The 20,101-nt window shown below is 46.1% G+C and overlaps 1 protein-coding gene and 1 long non-coding RNA gene across 4 annotated transcripts in view; one reads left to right on the forward strand and one right to left on the reverse strand.

Annotated features, from left to right (window-relative positions):
* Positions 1-1,833: 1,833 nt before the first annotated feature.
* On the reverse strand, positions 1,834-12,516 carry LOC133054086 (uncharacterized). Its single transcript, XR_009692371.1, has 3 exons — positions 11,024-12,516; positions 10,378-10,600; positions 1,834-9,031 (listed from the first exon to the last, which is right to left on the reverse strand). It is a non-coding gene; the product is annotated as an uncharacterized LOC133054086 (long non-coding RNA).
* Positions 12,517-12,669: 153 nt separating this feature from the next.
* CTCF (CCCTC-binding factor) overlaps positions 12,670-20,101 on the forward strand; it is a 43,067-nt gene continuing 35,635 nt past the window's right edge. For 2 of the 3 annotated variants that reach the window (XM_061138733.1, XM_061138735.1), the window contains exons 1-2: positions 12,670-12,795; positions 16,665-16,781. The gene's annotated coding sequence lies outside the window, so the exon portion shown is untranslated. Of the gene's footprint in view, positions 12,796-16,664; positions 16,782-18,045; positions 18,159-20,101 lie in introns of all 3 variants that reach the window. The other variant, XM_061138734.1, reaches the window with a different exon arrangement.

A 20,101-nucleotide genomic window follows, 5' to 3' on the forward strand; every position in this document is an offset into this window, starting at 1 on the left:
GGGGAAGCAGGTGACGTGGGTGGCTGCCCTGTGACTCTCTTAACAGTAAGTCCCTCCTGTCCCTGAGCCACCGCCTCTGTAATAACAAACCTGACTAAACCTTGTGACCTTGCCACAGCTGGCAGACTCGTGCTGCTCCGGGGAGAGGGCTCATGTGAGTTTATTAACCCCAGAAAGCTAACGAGTTCAGTGGGAGGGACCTGAGGGTAGGGTGGGACTGTAGGATGGCAGGTCTGTTCTTAGGAGGACTGGAGGGAGGCCCACACTCAAGGCTGGAGAAACAGGTCTTGCACCTTCCCCTGTCCCATCAGAGCTTTCAGTGGTGACAGCGCAGGGGAAGGCCTTCCCCGGTCCCTGAGCCCACTCTGGTGTCCCCGTAGCACAGCAGCGTGACACCCTAGGGACAGTCTGTGTGCCTGCACTCAGGAAGAGCCAATGAGGTGCCAACAGTCCCCCCCCAGGGGTGACCCAGATCCCCAGAGAGCTCTGCCCCCCTGTGTTTTAGAGCTGTGTATGAAGAGGTTTGGCTGGGCCTTTAACCACCTGCTGGGGAAGCTAAGCTGAGCAGAAAAAAAACGGTAACAGGAAGGAGCACAGGAAACACCTGTGTGTGGATGCAGGTGGCTCATTCCAGTTGGGTGGGGGTGGGCGCGGGGGTGGGGGCAGGCCGACTGCCCTCAGCACACGAGTTGTGTGTTCCTTCTGTAACTGTGAAGGGCGGTGCGGGAGAGATGGTCAGCTCAGTTTTGGGGGGATGATTGGCTACAGTGGTAGGGAAAGGCAAACAGTTGATAGAGACCAAGCCAGCACCCAAAGCTGGCCACAGGCTGGGCCTGCTGCAAGGGCCCCTGAAGCAGGGTTGCAGGCCCAGAACCACCCCTAGAGCCCCTCAGGCCTGAGGCCCCATAAGAGCCCCACTGGGAGGACAGAACTGTCCACTGACATCCAAAGCGTGGCCTGTGTGGTGGGGAAAGAGGAAGTGAACACAGGCCTAGCAGGTCCTGGGAAAGTGCAGCGGGGTGACTGGACCAGCAGTAGCTCATGGCTCAACCCACAGGAGAGGACAGGGCCTGGGCAAGAAATGGAGGATGGAAAAACACCCCTGCCAGGGGTCAACAGGTCACTGGAAATTTGAGTGGCCCTACATCTCTAATTTCCAATTCTGGGAAGGGATAGGGCACCTAACTCTGTCCTCTACAAGGAGAGCCCTGAATCCTAAGCCTTGTATTCACCTCCAGGTGAGGGTGGATTGGAGGGTCAGGGTGAGTAGGAGCTAGAATTAGGGCACTGTGAGGTACAACGGAAGCACTGTCAAGGCCGAGACAGAAAGAGCCTCGGGCCTTTGCCCCATCGAGCCTACCCAGTTCAGAGCAGTGGATCAACCCCAGAACAGCCACCTAACCCCTCTCCATCAGTTACTTAAAGTCAGGCTGTACGGCCTCCTACGCTCAGGCCCACGTCTATGAGGTGGCGGGGGTTGGGGGCAGGGGAAGCCCTTGTCCTCCCTTCTGCACACCCTGCCCTCCCCCAGCACACACAAACCCTCACAGGTGCTCCCATAGGTCTCCCCACAGGGCAAGGCTGCTCCCAGCACACCTCCTCCCCTGCTGTCACACAGGTTCAGAGAGCCTCTCACTCTGGCGACTCTGGACAGTTTTGAGCCTGCTGCCTCTGGTGACGGGAGGCTGATGACACCACCAGGAGTCCGATGCACCAGAGCAGGGAAAGCCTGTGCCCAGCTGTCCTGTGGAGCCTGTGCCAGCCTCTGTGAGGGGACAGAAGGAAGTGGGCCTCCAAGGTCTGTGACACCCTGAGAAACACCCCATCGATCAAGTCCATCAAGGCCGCAGCCATGCCCTGGCCACCACTGCTGGGTCTCTCCCCGGGAGAAACTTATAAGCCCGCGCTGCAGAAAAATGGATCAGGCTGAGGTAGTCCAGGATGCAGTTTATTGGGTCGGTGGGCACTGGATCCCCCCCAACACCACCTTTCCTTTCACCCTTTTCCAACCTTACCTTTCCTGCAGTCTCCTACTCTCCTTCCTCATGTATTCAAAGCTTCAGAGGACCAAAAAAAGAAGAAAGAAAAAACATGTTGGTAAAGGCAAAGAGGCAGATGGGTTGGCACGTGGGAAGAGAACTGCTTCTTTGTCTCGCCCACAAGCGGGGCTGCCTTCCTTGTGTGCTTCTGCCTGGTGTTGTGGGCACAATGTGCTGAACCCTGGGCATATGACATGCTCCCCCCCACCCCTGGCATCCCTGGAGGACCCTATTTAGGCCATCTCTTGGCCACGGACAGAAGGCTCTTGGCCTGACTGCCAGACCTGGCTCTCCTGGTCTGATGTAATATAGAGGGTGTGCTTGGGAAGAACTCCCAGACTTGTATGAACTGCTAAGGAAAAACATCTATCATTTGGAAAATAAGACTGTCATTGACCTGCAGGAAGGGGCCCCTTGTTTCAGAAGGCTGCAATGGGGTGATGGTCACAGTTTGAGTTTGATATCAAGGGTCAAGTCTCATTTCTCTCTGAAGACACCCAGAGCATATTGGATCTGCCAAGAGTATTGACTTGCAGAAGCTGAATAAGCAACTGAATTGCCATGCTAACACCGACGTTTCTAGCTGTTTGCCCTGAATCTCCCTACAACTTTCTCTTCTTCCTCCCCAAGCGTCCTCTTACAAACATCACTCCACAACATTCCATTCTAGGCCCCTTGCTCCTCTCTTTTGAAACACACTCCCTGAACCACCTTACCCATGTCTCTGGCTTCCATCTATATGCGGAGGCTGTATGCCTCATGGCTGTGATTCACATGGCTCTCCCCTCATCTCCCGACCCTCATGTCCAACTGCTGACTGGACATCTTTTGAAGAGCATGCTCAAAATCAAACATCTCAAAACCTGCTTCTCCTCCCGGACTCTTGGGGTTACCAACTACCCAGGCACTCAAGCCACACAACTGGGCCTCACTCTTGATTCTTGCCCCTATACCCTCATCCCAACCATCAGAATCTTTGCAATTAAATGCCCTAAATATTGCTAAGTTCTGTCTGTTTCTCTTCATCCCCATTGGCACCACTCAGTTTCCAGACATGTTGACCTCTCTCCTAAACACTAAAACTGCCCCCTCACGGGCTCCCTGCCTCTGGTCTTGCCCTTTTTCCATCCAGTCTCCAAGGTGCAAAGTGATTTCTAAAAACAGACCCATCACTATAGTCTGTTTCTCTTAGGGAAAATTCCAGCCCCCTCAACCTGGCTCACAAAGGCTTTTAAGTGGGTTCCTCTCTCCAGCCCCATTTCTGCCACGTAACTTCTCAGTCTGCACTGGACCTCACTGAACCATCCTTGGGGCTTGCTTGCCCCTCTGTGGTACACTCATCTTGCCTTGCTAATGCCTGGTTACCTGATAGGCTTCAAGCTGAACATCACAAACTTCCTCAGGAAGCTTCCCTTCCACTGTGCTCCTGTCATAGGAGCACGTGTTTCCCCTAGTACATTTTTAGGGGAATCACACCCCATTGCAATCACTCGTTTACACCTCCAATATACACACCTGTAAGTATTTGCTGACTAGTCAGCTAAGTAACGCATACCACCCAAGTCTCGGAAAGATGATTGCTGCCTTCCTTGTAGAGCTCGGTCCAAGTTTTTTGTTTTGTTTTTAAACAGCTTTAGTGAGATTTAGTCCACATACCATACAATTCATCAGTTTAAAATGTACAATTCAGTAGCAGCTTTTAGTGTATTTAGGGTTGTGCAATCATCACCAAATCAATTTTAGAGATTTCATCAACCTCAAAAGAAATTCAGCACTCCTTAAGTATCATCCCCAGGATCTCTGCATCCCCTTCCCTTTCCTGCTCCCCAGCCCCCAAGGCAACCACTAATCTACATAGATTCTATAGATTTGCCTGTTCTGGATATTTCTTTCTTCTTCTTTTTTTTTTTTTTGGCTGTATCACCTGGCATGTGGGATCTTAGTTCCCTAATTAGGGATTGAACCCATGTCCCCAGCAGTGGAAGTGGGAATTTTAACCACTGGGAGGTCCCTGAATATTTCTTATAAATGAAATCAGGTTAGGTCTTTCCAACTTACTCAGTTCTAAAATTCACCTGAGAACTTCCCTGGAGATTCAAATTCAGAGACCAAGGACTCTTTATTTTAAACACGTGCTCCAGGCAATTCTCTGTTTAATCAGGCTGCATCTGCCTTTACTGTTCCCAGCAACTAAGGCCAAATACATAGTAAGTGGTCAAGAAATAGCTTTTGATGCATATCTCTAAAACTTAACACAATCTGAAAACACTGTGAATATGAAAGAACAGTATATGTTTAGTGCAGAAAAAGTCTGGATAAAAACACCCCTCAGAGTCCCCTGTGAAATGTAGCTCCTTAGAATGCACTTTTACCACTGGGTTCTCAAATAAGGAATGGAATGGAAGCCTGAGCAGGGGACAATACAGGGAGAGAGAACTGAGGTCAGACGAGTGGAGGAGACAAGTTGAAACCCCAGGGGCCAGAGGGGGCAGTTAGAAAGGGGCTTGTGGAGTGGCTGAGGAGTTGGGATTTACTCCTAGGACACTGGGGACTCATGCATGGGCTTGAAGTGGGGGAATTTTGTGATCCCATCTGTGGTTTGGAAAGGTTGCTTTGTGTTGAGGGAGGAGGCAGGGAGCAGTGAGGAGCCTGATGCTAAGCCAGGCAGGGATAGAGAGGAGGTTAGAGTGAAATGTTCAGAAGGTAGAATGGATGGGATTTGGAAACTGATGGGATGTGGGAGAGGAGAGAATGAAGCTTAGGTTTCTGGCCAGTGTGGTGGATGGATGGGGGTATCTTTCATTGTAAAGGGGGAGCCCTAGCGAAGCAAATGAGGAGGAGAGTGACAAGGCTCCTAAGGGTAGCCTGGGAGCCATCCAGGAGGAAGTGTCCAGAAAGAAGCTAGACATGTAGATCTGGGCAAGAAGAGAAACATGTAGGTTAGAGGGAGAAGTTTGAGAGTCATCCTTGCTTCACTGTGAAGTCTCGTATGACCACAGTGATATCTAGTGACTAATCTGTTCCTCTCACACCTGCTACTCATACCCTCCTTTTACTTGCTTCTCTACCCTTGACTTTTACCTATTAATACTCATGAGGGTTTAGTGTCTCCAGATTAATACAAGACAAAACATGAGGCACTTGAGGGCTAGGGGCATCCTCTCTCTCCAGTAGCACCCTAACCTTGAGCATAGACCTGGGTATAGAGCAGTTGATTCAGGACTTGCGTGCGTGTGTGCATGCTCAGTTGCTTCATCGTTTCTGACTCTTTGTGACCCCATGGACTGCCAGGCTCCTGAGCTGATGGCCATGGTCTTTAATTAATTAATAGGGCTCCTGAGCCACCTGGGAAGCCCTATTCAAGGTTTACTTACAGATTAGTAAGTCGTGATTCCAAATACCTCTTCTATTTACTAAGAGCCTGAAATTTCCACCATTAAAGCCCTCCCTTTGGGTTAAGGCACTGTCCAACTTGTGTGGAGGGGAAGAAACCTTTTTACCTCTAAACAAATCACATAAAATTTGGAGGGGGAGAAAATGAGGGAGCAGAGAGGTCCAGAGCTCACCTGATAGACCTCTCTTCCTTTTCCCCCTCCCAAGCACTCCCTGAGCTAAAGCATCAAGTACAGAGGATCCCTATAAAAATGGAAATATTACCTAATAGAATGAGGAGCTCAGAGTGGCCAGTGAAAGAACAGGAAGAGAGAGGGTGGGGCTGGAAGATCTGAGTACTCATTCTGGTTTTGTCAACAAGTTACTGGACAACTCTGAGCAAGTCACTTCACTTTCAGAGTTAAGGGACAAAACTGTGGCTGGCTCTTCAAAAAGAACTGTGAACATCAATTAACAGGGCAGGCATGAAGGTGTTTTTTAAAATGAAAAGTGAACAGATTAGGTGGATTATTTAAGGGTGATCAATGCACATCTGAAAAATGCAGGTAAGAGCACAGAGGACAAAAGTAACCTACTGCTCAAATGTGAGATGTAGGCCCAAGCAAAATCCTTTAGACTGTAGAGAGCAATAGTTTGAGCTGGGAGGTAAAATAGAATTTTCATAGGGTTCTGAAGAAAGCAGATATCAATAAGGAAACAAATTCCTGTAGTCTGGATAGGAGATGATATAGAAGGGCAGGTCTTTAAAATTTAGGAGAAAGTGGTTGGCCTTGGCAGTTGAGATTGAAAGCTTTCCAAATATCTTTTTTTTTTTTTTTTCCTTTTTATTAGTTGGAGGCTAATTACAATATTGTAGTGGTTTTTGCCATACATTGACATGAATCAGCCATGGATTTACATGTGTTCCCCATCCCGATCCCCTCTCCCGCCTCCCTCTCCATCCCATCCCTCTGGGTCTTCCCAGTGCACCAGCCCTGAGCACTTGTCTCATGCATCCAACCTGGGCTGGCGATCTGTTTCACCCTTGATAGTATACTTGTTTCAATGCTATTCTCTCAGAACATCCCACCCTCGCCTTCTCCCACAGAGTCTAAAAGTCTGTTCTGTACATCTGTGTCTCTTTTTCTGTTTTGCACATAGGGTTATCGTTACCATCTGTTTAAATTCCATATATATGTGTTAGTATATTGTATTGGTCTTTATCTTTCTGGCTTACTTCACTCTGTATAATGGGCTCCAGTTTCATCCATCTCATTAGAACTGATTCAAATGAATTCTTTTTAATGGCTGAGTAATATTCCATAGTGTATATGTACCACAGCTTCCTTATCCATTCGTCTGCTGATGGGCATCTAGGTTGCTTCCATGTCCTGGCTATTATAAACAGTGCTGCGATGAACATTGGGGTGCACATGTCTCTCAGATCTGGTTTCCTCAGTGTGCATGCCCAAGAGTGGGATTGCTGGGTCATGTGGCAGTTCTATTTCCAGTTTTTTAAGGAATCTCCACACTGTTCTCCATAGTGGCTGTACTAGTTTGCATTCCCACCAACAGTGTAAGAGGATTCCCTTTTCTCCACACCCTCTCCAGCATTTATTGCTTGTAGACTTTTGGATAGCAGCCATCCTGACTGGCGTGTAATGGTACCTCATTGAGGTTTTGATTTGCATTTCTCTGATAATGAGTGATGTTGAGCATCTTTTCATGTGTTTTTTAGCCATCTGTATGTCTTCTTTGGAGAAATGTCTGTTTAGATCTTTGGCCTATTTTCGATTGAATCAGAAATCCAAATAACTTTCAAGGTTTAGTATCACTATACCCTCATCCGAAAGAATGGGATGACTTACTGTCCCCCCAAAACTCTTGTACCCTCTCATGCCCTTGATTATGGCTCTTCACCTTACATGCCTTACCTTGTTAATGCCTTCTGAGCTTTTGCGTGCCTGTGTGCTCAGTCATGTCTGACTCTTTGCGACCCCATGAACTGTAGCCTGCCAGACTCCTCTGTCCATGGGATTCTCCAGGCAAGAATACTGAAGTAGGTTACCATTTCCTCCTCCAGGGGATCTTCCCAACCCAGGGATCGAACCCACATCTTCTGCATTGGAAAGGCACGTTCTTTACCACTGAGCCACTGGGGAAGCCCTTCTGATTCTATTAACACCAAGCTGAAATGAGATGCTCCTGGGAAATGATTTGCTCCTTTATGAGTCCATTTCTTCCCATTATCACAGTTATGCATTAATGTGTTTTGGTTTTGTTTTCTAAACTTTAAGAGCGGGAAACACATCTTGGTTCATCTTTGTATTCCCTGTGCCTAGAAAGGGAGCTGAAGACAGTATTCAGTAAATCTTTGCTGAACTGGATTATACCTCACACATGTCCTCAGTAGACACAGAGCAATGGGAGTGCTCAGGTGTAGCTTTAGGTCTTATCCCGCAAAGTGGGCAGGAAGAGTCTTGCCCACTGTAACTCAGAAAATCAGCACATCTCTCCTCAATTCATTGAGTCTCTTGCTTAATGAGTTCCCCAAAATATATAAATGACCACGATTATTGCAAGCTTTACCTGGGGGCAACAGTGGGAACTAAGGAAGATTTGGAAATAGAATTATTCTTCTGAGAATAATAGCACAAAATACACTTTCCTCAGAAAGAATGGCTTCCAGGCCAAGAAAAGTGTAGTCAATAAGTAATTCAATTAATTAATCCTATTAATTAATTAAAGACCATGGCCATCAGAAGGCAAATTTGGGAGTGAGGGTAGGTTAACAAGAGCATACAAAAAAATTACAGTTTACATTTATTGTATGATTATCAGTGCCTTGAACTATGCCTAAAGTTTTACTTGGATTTTCTCATTCAATCCTTACCACTTTGTGAAGAAGTGTTATAGAGAAGAAACCTGCAGTTGTTACTAATTCAATTAAGATCACACAGCTAATAAGAAACCAAGACAAGATTCAAATGCCAGATAGTATGGCTCCAGCATCTGGAGAGGATGATATTAAACATTTACATTATATAAATTATATCTCAACCTAATTAACTGCTTACTGAAGATTTCTGGTAATATGGCTTCCCAGGAGGCTCTCCTATAGGGAGAGAACATACCTTTTGCCGGCATGTGAGCACCAGTCCACCTCTCAAGTTAGTAAAATGTCACTTGGCTTATCCATCAAGCTCCTGTGAACCTGATGAGTCTCTAAGAAAGGAATCCACTCTGGAGGCTGAGGGCCAGGTCTTAGAACCTGGTGACTTCACTACTGCCACGAGGTAAGCCAACAGCCTTCTGCTGATTATGCCCTGAACTCCTGTGGACTACAAACCTGAGATAGTCCATGAGAAGAACACTTTCTTAAATCACTAGGCAGTTTTAAATCACCACAGTTCTCTCCGGGTGACGAAGTCTGGGATACTACTACAGGCAACAAACTTGTCCTTATTTTTATCATCCCAACCATTCCCCAGGCTCTCACCATATTACTCTTCTCAGCCTGTTTCTGTCCTGCCTGAAACAGACTATCCTTTTGGACGGGCTTTCCGTCCCTTGATCTTTAGGGCCAACTTCATGCACAAAGTAGGACACATCACCATTTCCTGCAAGAAGAAAACATTTCCTTTTGTCTTTCCTAGTGATTCTCAGCATTTTCTCAGCCATGTTAGAGCAGCACATGGGATCTTCATCTTCAGAGAGCAGAGAGCAGGCTCCAAGGCCACTTGGACCTCATTCTGGTTTCTAATTGATGCCTCAGAGGTCCTATAGTTGTAATGATAGTTGATACAGTGTAAATATTAGTAGTTGTCTTAGTCTGTTCAGGGTGCTATAACAAAATACCACCAACTGGGTGCTTATAAACAGCAGATGTTTACTGTTCACAGTTCTGGAGGCTGGAAAATCTGAGGTCAAAGCACCAACATGGTCACATTCTGGTGAAGACCCTTTTCCTGGTTTACAGCTGGTGCCTTCAGGCTGTGTCCTCACGTGGTGGCAGGGGCTCGGATCTCTATGAAGCCTCTTTTATAAGGCACTAGTCCCATTTCTGAGGGACGTAAGCACCTCCCAAAGGTCCCACTTACTAATACCGTCATATCTAACATTAGGATTTCCACATATGAGTTTTGGAGAGGACACAAAGATTTAGACCATAGCAGCTGTAAAGATAATTGTAAGTACAGCTGAGGTTTTTTTTGTCATCTAAATATATTGCTTTATATTTACCTACATTAAAGCTTTAGATGATATTCTTGAAGCTTAAAGATAAGATGGTATGAGGCAAGGTCTTAGAGAAAATGAATTATATTATTACAAGTACTAGAAAAAAAGAAGCTAAGAATTGAAGTGTAAATCAGCTTTGTTTCCAGTATGCAGTTCCTAAGTATACCAGGAGCTTTTTGGAGTGGCAGGCTGAAAAAAATACAAAATGCAAATATGCCAGAGATGTCTGGTAATTTTTCTCAAAAAAAGTTTGCCTTTTCTTTATGCCTGAGTCCTCAAGTGTACATGAGATAACTGAAATAATTTGGTTTCTAGAAAAAGGGGTCACATGTAAATTTTCCAAATATTTCACACATTTCTAGAATAGTTAATCACATAAGGCAAGTACCTAAGGCTAGGTGTCAGAAAACTTGGGTCTTGATTTTGAGAAATCAAATTATCCCTTTTCTTCACGTCCATACCCAATCAGTAACGTTGCTGGAGGAAAACCACACACTGGGCCAACTGGTTTAACTTTAAACTCATGGTCAGGACTTCCCTGGCAAGTCCAGTGGTTAAGAGTCCCCACTTCCACTGCAGGGGGTGTGGGTTTGATCCCTCTTAGGGAACTGAGATCCTGAATGCTATGTGACCAAAATAATAATAATGAACTCTGTGGTTACAAACTTCAAATGGGTACCAATACCACCAAGGCAGTCCCACTAGGAAAACTGCAAGCTTGTTTTACCTCTCCCCTGCATTTGCATCCATCTTCACCCTTGTTACTCTAATTTCCACAGTGGAAGCATCCTGTTCCTATTCAGGGTCAAACCTCCCAGTTTCCTTATATTCTTTCATGAATTTCACCCTGATTTAAGGCAAACAAGGGAATTTCCTGGCGGTCCAGTGGTTAAGACTCAGTGCTTTCACTCCTGTGGGTCTGGGTTCAACCCTGTAAGATCCTGCAAGCCCTGCAGTGTGGCCAGAAGAAAAAAAAAAAAAAGCAAGAATTTGCTCTCCTGTATCACTCCTAATGACATATAAACATGCTATAATCCTTTCATCTTGTCATCCTCCCTTGACATCATATCCTTCCACATTTATCCCTGAATTTCTTTGCTCCTTTTGTAGCTAAACTTCTTTCATGTTTCTATGTGTGCTGTCTCTATTTCCTTACTTTCCTGATCATGCTTTAACCCGTTCTGCTGCCTGCTCATTCGCTTCAGTTGTGTAGGACTCTTTGTGACCCTGTGGCCTGTAGCCGGTCATGCTCCTCTGTCCATGGGATTCTCCAGGCAAGAATACTGGAGTGGGTTGCCATTTCCTTCTCAGGTCAACTCATTCTAGTCAGGTCCACATCTCTGATTAACCAACATAAATCAAGCCAAACTCACCAGTGATAATCACCAGTGACTTCGAAGGTAGCCAACTCATTCCAATTTTAGTATATGTGCTGCTGAAGCGAGCACCCAAGGTAGCCAATTCAATATAGCCATGTTTCTGGCCCAAGATGACCTCTCAACAGCACTAAACGCAATTAACCATTCCTCTCCTGAGTCCTTCTCTGCCCTTGGATTCCAAATTTAACACTCAGTGGATTTCCTTCTGTCTTCCTGGCGGTTCCTTCTCAAGTCTCTTTCTCCATTACATTATCTTAAATGCTGGGGTGCCTAGGATTTGGCCGTGGAACTTCTCTTCACTTTCCTTCAAGTCAGGGGTCATATAAACTGACAGCACTTGTGGGTGGCTTAATCAGCTTATGCAGTTTTAAAACATCTGATACAGTTGCCCACACCTGGAGATTTTACACTAAAAAAAAAAAAAATCCAGATTTCCTTTAAAAAGAAATAACAAAATAGGCGTCAGTATTGGGCTAACATTTTCATAATGGAACAGTCAGCTCAATGGAGCAGCAGCTGTTCCCTTGACGCTGGGTCCGTTTGTTCCCCCTTCATTCAAGGTAAGGGAATTAAAGATACAGTCCTGAGCCAGATTCGGTTCTCCTCCTGAGTCACCAGAACATCTTCCAGTCAGTCTTCAGGGAATTTTATTGCTGGTTGGGTAGAGCTTGCAGGTGCATCCTCGGGAGGGGGAGGGGCAACCGCACAGTGAGGGGCTTAAGGACTCCGCCTACAGAGAGCTTAACAGTTCTTAGGCAAAAACAAGAAACGTACATTTTCAAATACACAATTACACTGCGCCAAATAGAGAGCACCCTTTTGGCAAAAGACTGGTACGATCGTTCGTGTAAAAGCATCAAGTCTGGCCTTCCGCTGGCCTCTCCCGGCTGAAGTGGCCTGGGCACACTAGGAGAGGGCCCTAGCCCTCTTCTCTCACCCCCAGTATTAGGAAGCTCTCTTGTAGGGCAGAGAGAGCCACAGGACAGCCCTGCTCGTCTTGGCTCGCGGGCGAAGGATTGTTTCTGAGGACTTGGGAGTGAGAGGGGACCCGCCCGGCCTTACCCGTGGCGGGCTGCCCTGCGGCGCTCGGAGGGCGGGTCCGGCCCGGCTAGGGCGGAGACTAGGGCGGGGCTCCGCCCAAGAACCGCCTCAGCCCCACGGCCTAGTCCCGCGCGCGCTTCCTCCAAACACCCTCCCCCCGCCCCACGTCCGCCCTTTCGGATTCAGGACGGGAGACTGCAGCTAAGCAGGTCAACTGGGCCGGGATCCTGGGCCTCCCAGAAGGGACTGCCTCCGCCCAGGAAGCCCCACCCAGCTGGAGCCCGGACGCTGGGCTCCCTAAGAGCCCACGCGCGACCAGTCGAGGGCGCGTGCGGCGTGACGCGACCCGCAGCGCGTCCCGTGACGCCATCGCGCCCGCTTTTGAAAGTTGGCGCCCGGGGCCGCCTCCCATGCTGCCCTGCGCCAACCCCTCCCCTCACCTTTCCTCCCCCGCCCTTCACTCGTCGCCCGGCCAGCCCCCCCACCCGTCCCTTCCCTTATCAGCACCCGCGGCCCCGGCAGCGCCGACGCAGGCGCACTGCACCGCGCCGCCGCCATTTTGTGTCCGAGCCTGTGGAGCGATTAAACCGTGCGCGGAGCTGCTTCTTTGGCGGCAGCGGCGGCGGCGGAAGCCGGTGCGGGTGCGCGGAGCTGGCTGGGGACGCCGGGTGGCCGGAGCGGTGGAGCGGCGGCGGAGCGAGCCCTGCGGGGGGTGTGGCGCGGAGGTAAGGGGGCCCCGGGTGGAGGAGGTTTCGCGGGCCGCCTCTAGGTGTCACGATGGGGCCGCTCCGGTCGGCGCTGGCTGCAGCCCGGCGCCAGCGCCGCCGCCGGGGGGTGTTTGTCTCCCTCTACCGTCCCTGCTGCGGCGCGGCCGCCGCCATTGCCCGTCTCCGCCGCGGCCGGGCCGGGCCCCCCTCCCCCCCCCGACCCGCCCGCTAGGCCTCCCTCCTACGGAGCGCTAGGCCTCCGGCGGTGGCAGCGACAGAGGCCCGCGCGCTGGCGACTCCATTTTCCTTCCTTTGTCTCTGCCCTCGAGGCCGGCTCTTGGCCCGGCCGCGGCCCGCCCTCTGCCCTCCACCCCTCCCGCGGCGGGTGGCCTCAGCCGAGAGGCGATCTCTGTGCCCGGTTTTCCGCGACCCCCTCGCTCAAGGGTCGACACAGCCACCGCGCGCGCAGCCGAGTCTCCGTGCGGTATGGGTGTCAGGTTCTTGCCGACGCCTCTCCGGCTGCCCATCCTCCAGCCTGCCCGGTCCCCTGAACCTACCCGGCGGCCTGGCGAGCGTCCCCCGCCGCCCGGCTGCTCCGCGGTCGCTCCCAGTCCGCGCGTCGCCGCCGCTGGTCTCCGTCTCCACCGAGTGGCGCAGGCGGCGCTGCTGCGGCTGCGAGTAGAGGGACCCCAGAGCTGCCGAGAGCTCCCTCTGCAAGGCTGGCTGAGCTGCTCGCGCCTCGACGCCGCCTGAGCGGGCGGGGGGACGCGCGCTCGCCGCCCCCGCCGGGCCCCACTGCGCCCCCAAACTAGCGCCGGGCTCCTCGCGCGATCCGACCGGTGCGGTCCCCCACGGTGGGCAGAAAGGACACAAGTTCCCCAACAAGTAGTTTTTTTCTCGAGCTAGGGTAGGATTCTCGTTGCATTGATAGCAGCCTGACTTCATGCGCTAAGAGATCGCAAAGGGTTCAAGACTTAATTTCATTCTGATCTCAAGTGACGTGACAAATTCCTGAATTTGGGATTATGGGTTGGCTAAGTTGATTGAGGCAACTCTTGAGTTTCTGTCTCGCTTTGAAACTTCCTGATGATGACTTACTGCTGTACTTAGTACCTGATGCTTCAGGGTTAGGCGAAGGCAGTTCTGTCGCGGGATTGTGCAACCCGAGCTAAAGCGCCAGTAGGGCAGAATGAATTTGTTCTTGACTCCACTGGTAATTTGCCCATATGCTGAAATATGAGGGTTGGTGTTGTAATTGAATCCTGGGTCACTAGTTGCAGTTGGTTTATAAATATCTACGCCTAATGTAACTACTCTTTAGTAGCTGACTTCCTGTAGCCCTGAGTTCAGCAGTAAGTAAACATTCGCGTGTGGAGCGTCTTCCTGCTTTCTTTGAGTTTAGATCAACTAGAAAAGTTACAATTCCAGGTTCCCTTTAGGCAGTAAAAGAAGTTAAACAGAGCATGTATGTTAAATTCACTCTGTCCTTAAGTCCTCTTGCATCATTAAGCTTCCTGTTGAATTGCCAGGTTTCCCCTCTCCCCCAATATGCTAGCTAGTACCTTAATATAATATCATGCAGCAGTTGCTTTGGAGAGAGGAAAGAAAGTCTTGATTAACTGACTGGGCAGGGAGTGGGGAAGGAGAGCAGGGAGGCTATGTTAAATTTATAAGAAAATTAAAACAGCCTGGTGCTGAGCATAACTGACCGATCTGCTCTGTGTAATCTCTAGAATTTTGTGGCACCTGCCTCCATAGGGAAATCTTTTCAACATTACTTCTTTGAACCCTATAAAATGTTCCTTCTTCCTCTCCAAAATAAGATTGCACTAAGTAACTATGTGCAGTAGTGTTGATGGAGGGTCGGTCTTGAGAATAGAACCACACTTAATTGCCTATTACAGTAGTCCATTTGTATAATTTTTGGCATTGTAATTTTCGTTTTTGCTTTCCTTTTGAAACTGTGGATGGCAGGTGGCATGTTTCACTTAAAATAAGCTCCACACGTGTTAAATCCAGCAGGTCTGTGGTTGAGTCAGGAGGGAAGCTTGTTTTCCCAGGTTAGCATTGTGCTCCACAGACCATATTTTGCTTCTTGATTTCAGTTGTGCTATATAGAGTCACCAGCTTCTTGGTTTTACACATCATTTATTTTGTTCTAAAGGTATAGTTCTTGTCCACGGGGTTGCTATCCTTTGAGATTTCCTGTATGCCAGGATTCATACTTTGTTGTTTATTTGGTTTTGTGGGGTGTTTTTTTTTTTTTTTTTCCATGCCATGAGGCATGCAAGGACCTTAGTTGTGTCTTTTAACCCGTGTCCCCTGCAAGGGGAGTGAGGCGCCTTAACTACTGGACTGCTGGAAGTCTCCTTTGTTTTTATTGGAAAACGATGTCTACAGAGAGAATAAATTGAGGACCTAAGATTACCCAAAGAAACGTATCACTAGATGAGAAAGATAACAGGAATGTTTACCTGTATAGGAAAATACTGCTTATTTAAGAGTAGTTGTAAAAGTTATACTTAATGTGCGTTAAAATCCTAAGAGCTTTAGGATTTTGCTTTAAAGAATATACAAAAATGAGGGCACCCGCCAAGGACTTCTCTGAGTGGCTTGGGGAGTTCCTTACCAGTGACAGAAGCCACCTGTGGCTGACTAGGGTTCTGAGGAGTCCTGTGGTAGAGCTTTGTGGAGTGGTGCCTGCTGGCAGAATGTACCTTGGCTTGGGAAACTGGTTTTTTGCTTCAGGGATGCTACTGGCATCAAATCCACTCCACATTATCTACTTTATAGGCTCTATGTCATTTTTTAAAACCAGATACCTAGTTGGTATTGTCTAACTTATTTATCTATGTTGGTTTCAGATGACTAGAAACGTTTTTGCAAAAAATGTAGGTCCCCCTTCAAACAAGTAAGATATATCATGATTTAATGCATTGAGAAAGAACATACAGGTTTAGAAAGAATAGTAATAACAATACATAACTTTGAGGTACGTGGTTCACACATGTGTGAATTTGGCACACCGTATTTATTTTTTTAAACATCCCCAAACTTTGTCTAGTTGCTGTGTTCAGCTCTTCCCTGACTGTACCTTTGCATTTTCTCAGTGTTTAGTATTTGAATGCAAAGATGTGGCTATTGAATATAGGCTGCTAATATGTACCCCAAGAATAATGGTTTATTTTCTCAGTTGATCTTATTTTTAGTTACCCTTCCAATTTTTAGGGGCATAAAATTTCATTCCTTTTGAGGCACCTTAGTGACAATATATGAATCCAATATAAAAGTGTTTCTTGGACTAAATACACTAATTATCTACTTATGTTGTTATAAATTGCCTTTTCAGCAGAGAAGACTTTAGCTTCATCTGATAAAGTATCATATTAGTTTTATGAGATGAATTCCTCTTAATTGTACCTCATATACCAGATTCTTTGGAAATGGTTACATTTAGCTCTTGAAGAGTAGTGTCCGTCCCTGCCCCTGCCATGGAGTTAAGTACCACTCTACCATTGCCTGAAGCTTGACAGTCCATTTATTTTTATTTTAGGGACAGAATTCTTAAGTAGCAATTTGACTTTTAAAAAGTGTTTTGTTATTTGTCTAAGAAAAGGTATTTCATTGCTGTGTTTTTAGGACTTTCAAAGGTCAGTGAAAACTCCCTCCATAGTTATCTTATTACACTGAAAAATAGTCTTGAGGTTTAAACTAACTTAATCAGTAAAACCACTACTTAAATAGTAATAGTAATGTGACATTTTAGCAAGTATACTGTTTTTTTCCCAATTTTATCTGTTTTCCTCTTGCTTTCATTTTGCTTTTCATACTATGTCTGCATTTGTGTGTATTTGGTGTCCATAAAATGATTTGTGCTTCTGTTTCAGAATGATTACAGACCTGGATCCAAAGAACAAGATGCAGTAGTGGACAGATTGCAGACCAGAGGCTTGAGAGCTGAGTTCTGTTTTCCCTGCTCAAACTGACTTTGCAGCCACGGAGAGGTAAATGCTATTTCCATTTCTTGGACTTACAAATAGGAGTAATTAAGCCTTCCTGGGGTTGGAGGATTTGCTGGATTATTCTTGAGTATAGGAGATACAGGACAGTGGATAATTGAGAGCATATAAGCTTTATATTCAAGGAATACTCCATTTGAAACTCTCTTTGCACTGCCATACACTAGCTGGCTGACACTGGGTAGATTACTTAACCTTTCTACTCCTACAGTTCTTAGTTGTGAGAATAATACCAGTTAATGAGGTTATTATCAGAGTTGATGCAAATGTGTATAAAGCATTAAGTACCATTCTGAGTATCTACATCAAAAGACCCCAGGATATGGTGGCTGCTATTCTGTAGAAATTCTTGAACTGTAGATTTTGACTCTTGGCAAATGACCTCAAAAGTCCATGGCTTGTGGCAATTTGTAATTTTGATAAGGAACAGATGGAATCCTGTGCTTGGAGAAGCTGATGTCCTAGGTAAAAATTGTCTCCCTAAATTTGAGTTAACCTAGCTAACGACCCATGTTTATATCATAGTGTTACAGTCCTTATAAATAATTTTTTTGGGGAAACATTTGCAAGGGTCACTTAAAATTTACTTTAGTCTATTATTTCTGCTATGAAATATAATGAACAGTACAGGATACTTGAAACAGGCCTCTCATAAATGTCAGTGTCTACTAGACTTGGGATCTCATTAACAATAAAGAAGGGTTCTGGGTGTGAAAAATATCTCTTCTCAGGCTACTGGGAAGATCTTTCTTATCCCTAGAAAATGTGAAAATAGTTTAATTGCACTTGTGTAATGGTGAAAAAGAGTGTAGAGGTGAGAATTACAAATGCCGAGATTAGATAAGCTTATATGAATGAATCATCTAAGGGACTGCTAAGATTTTTCTTACAAGTTATGCCTGGAGCAAATAGAGGGAGGAAGGGAACAGGAGTGAAAGCTCTTCTTCCAACCACCGTTTTCCATCTGGGCAGTGTGGTGCCTGTGGATGGGAAGGACAGGCTCTATGTGCTGGGGTTCTCTTGCTCCAGAAGTAACCTACGCCTTGTGGGTTCTCTAGTGTTGACAGGTAGTGCATACTAATGAGCTGCTTGAAAAGAGAAACAATACTGATTTGAAAAGCTATTGAGAAAACTAGCCTTAAGAGTTTGGGGAATGGGATTATAAGAACATTTTGATCACTTTTAAGTATTATGGCTAGTTTAATTATTTAGATCCCTGGTTCTCAAACTGGGATATGAATACCCGTAGGGTACAAAGTGGTATGATTCCGGGGTACTTGAAGCCACAAGATAAACATGACTCATCTTCTTGGAGCTTCAGTTGTGCTCACTGAGGGGGCGGTGAGTTAAGTAATTTAACTGGTAAGTAATTATAAATACTTTTACGTTAAAACAAATATATATTTTAAGAGAAGAATGTGAACTCTATGACGATCTAAGATAAAGAGATCATGGGGCATGAGTGCCTGGAGTGGGAAACCCTGTTTATAGTGAAAACATTTGAGAAGCAGTACTTTTGAGCTGTGTAAGAGCTTTACCATCCAGTTCCTTACTTTGTCCCCTGTAGCATCTACTGTAGAATATAGAAGTTAAATTGTATTAAATGGAGCTTGTTTACTTGCATGCACATTCCTGTATGTGCCCAGCATGCCCAAGAGTTCTGTGCATATTGGTCAACAATTCTAGATGGCTGGACCAGGTCATCAAGACCATTCTGATGTAAGAATTACAATTTAAAAGAAAGCAGCAATGAGCAAAATCAGGTCTGAAACTATAAATTCTATACAACAATTTTGAAAATATATTACCTCCAACATAGTCATTTTTACTGATTTTTGGCCCTTCCCCATTCAGGTTACTTAGAGTCATAATAAAAATGGCTAAATTCTAAGCTATGGACATAATATGACTCCTAATTATTCAAAAGCATCTCTTCTTAACTGTCTTGTGTGTTTTACAGTTTCTAAGTATTGTTACTAGAGTATTGTTCTTAATGTAAATGGCACTTAAGAATTACATTTTCTCTATTGATGATGCCTGCTCTTTGAATATAGATTTTATATTTGAACTTTAATGGTTCTAGGTATACTGAAGTGTGACTATCTCTGCAGTGATATAAATTGGATCAGCCCAAATATTTAGATGTGTTCTAAATATCTGTAGTGTTTATTTATTGAACACTTGTAATGCTTATTCCATCCTTTGAACACATACCTTTCTACTTTGTGCCAGGCATGCATTAAGTACTGGGGATTTCAAGAAGAGTAAGAAAAAGATCCTTTTCCTGAGGGGCTTAAGTAGAATATGGGGCAAGAGATCTATAAATGTGTTGTTGGTGCTGTGATAAAACTGTGTTCAGCGTGCGGGGAGGGATGGTTGGTGAAAGATGTTAGGATAGGCTTTCTGCAGGAGAGACCTTGGTTTAAGTGTATCAGGAAATACAAAAGAAGCATAAAATTAGATTTTAATCTTATTAGGGCACCAAGGCTTAACCAGCATGCAGCTTAATAGCTGTATGGCCTTGGGCAAGTTCATTAAGGGTGAATTCTTTGTCCCTTCCTTTCCCTATTTGTAAAATACATATCTACTTTATTGGAGGCTTCCAACAGTTAAATGAAGGGGGAAATATATACAGTTGACCCTTGAACAGTGTGGGCTTGAACTGCTGGGTCCACTTATATGTGGATTTTTTTCCCATAGTAAATAACTACAACCCACAGTTGGCTGAATCCACTGATGAGGGAACGGTGTATATGGAGGGGTAACTATAAATTATATTGAATTTTAAACTATGTGGAGGGTCAGCATGCTGAAACCCCCATTCATTGAGAGTCAGCTGTATGTTTGTAACTAACTGTAATGTGCTACATAGAGGTAAAGCAGGGATCTTTAGACATGAGCAGTAGTTGATCATTGTATATATTTTACATTAAATTGATTACTGATGACTACCAGACAAGAGAAGACTCTTGAGAGTCCCTTGGACTAAGAGGAGATCGAACCAGTCCATCCTAAAGGAAATCAGTCCTGGGTGTTCATTGGAAGGACTGATGCTGAAGCTGAAACACCCAATACTTTGGCCACCTGATGCGAAGAGCTGACTCATTTGAAAAGACCCTGATGCTGGGAGGAGAAGGGGACAACAGAGGATGAGATGTTCGGATGGCATCACCGACTCAATGGACATGAGTTTGGATAAACTCTGGGAGTTGGTGATGGACAGGGAGACCTGACATGCTATGGTTCATGGGGTCGCAAAGGGTTGGACACGACTGAGTGACTGAACTGAACTGAACCACTTAAGT

The sequence above is a fragment of the Dama dama genome, chromosome 4 (genome assembly GCF_033118175.1).
Source record: "Dama dama isolate Ldn47 chromosome 4, ASM3311817v1, whole genome shotgun sequence".
Lineage (NCBI taxonomy): Eukaryota > Metazoa > Chordata > Mammalia > Artiodactyla > Cervidae > Dama > Dama dama.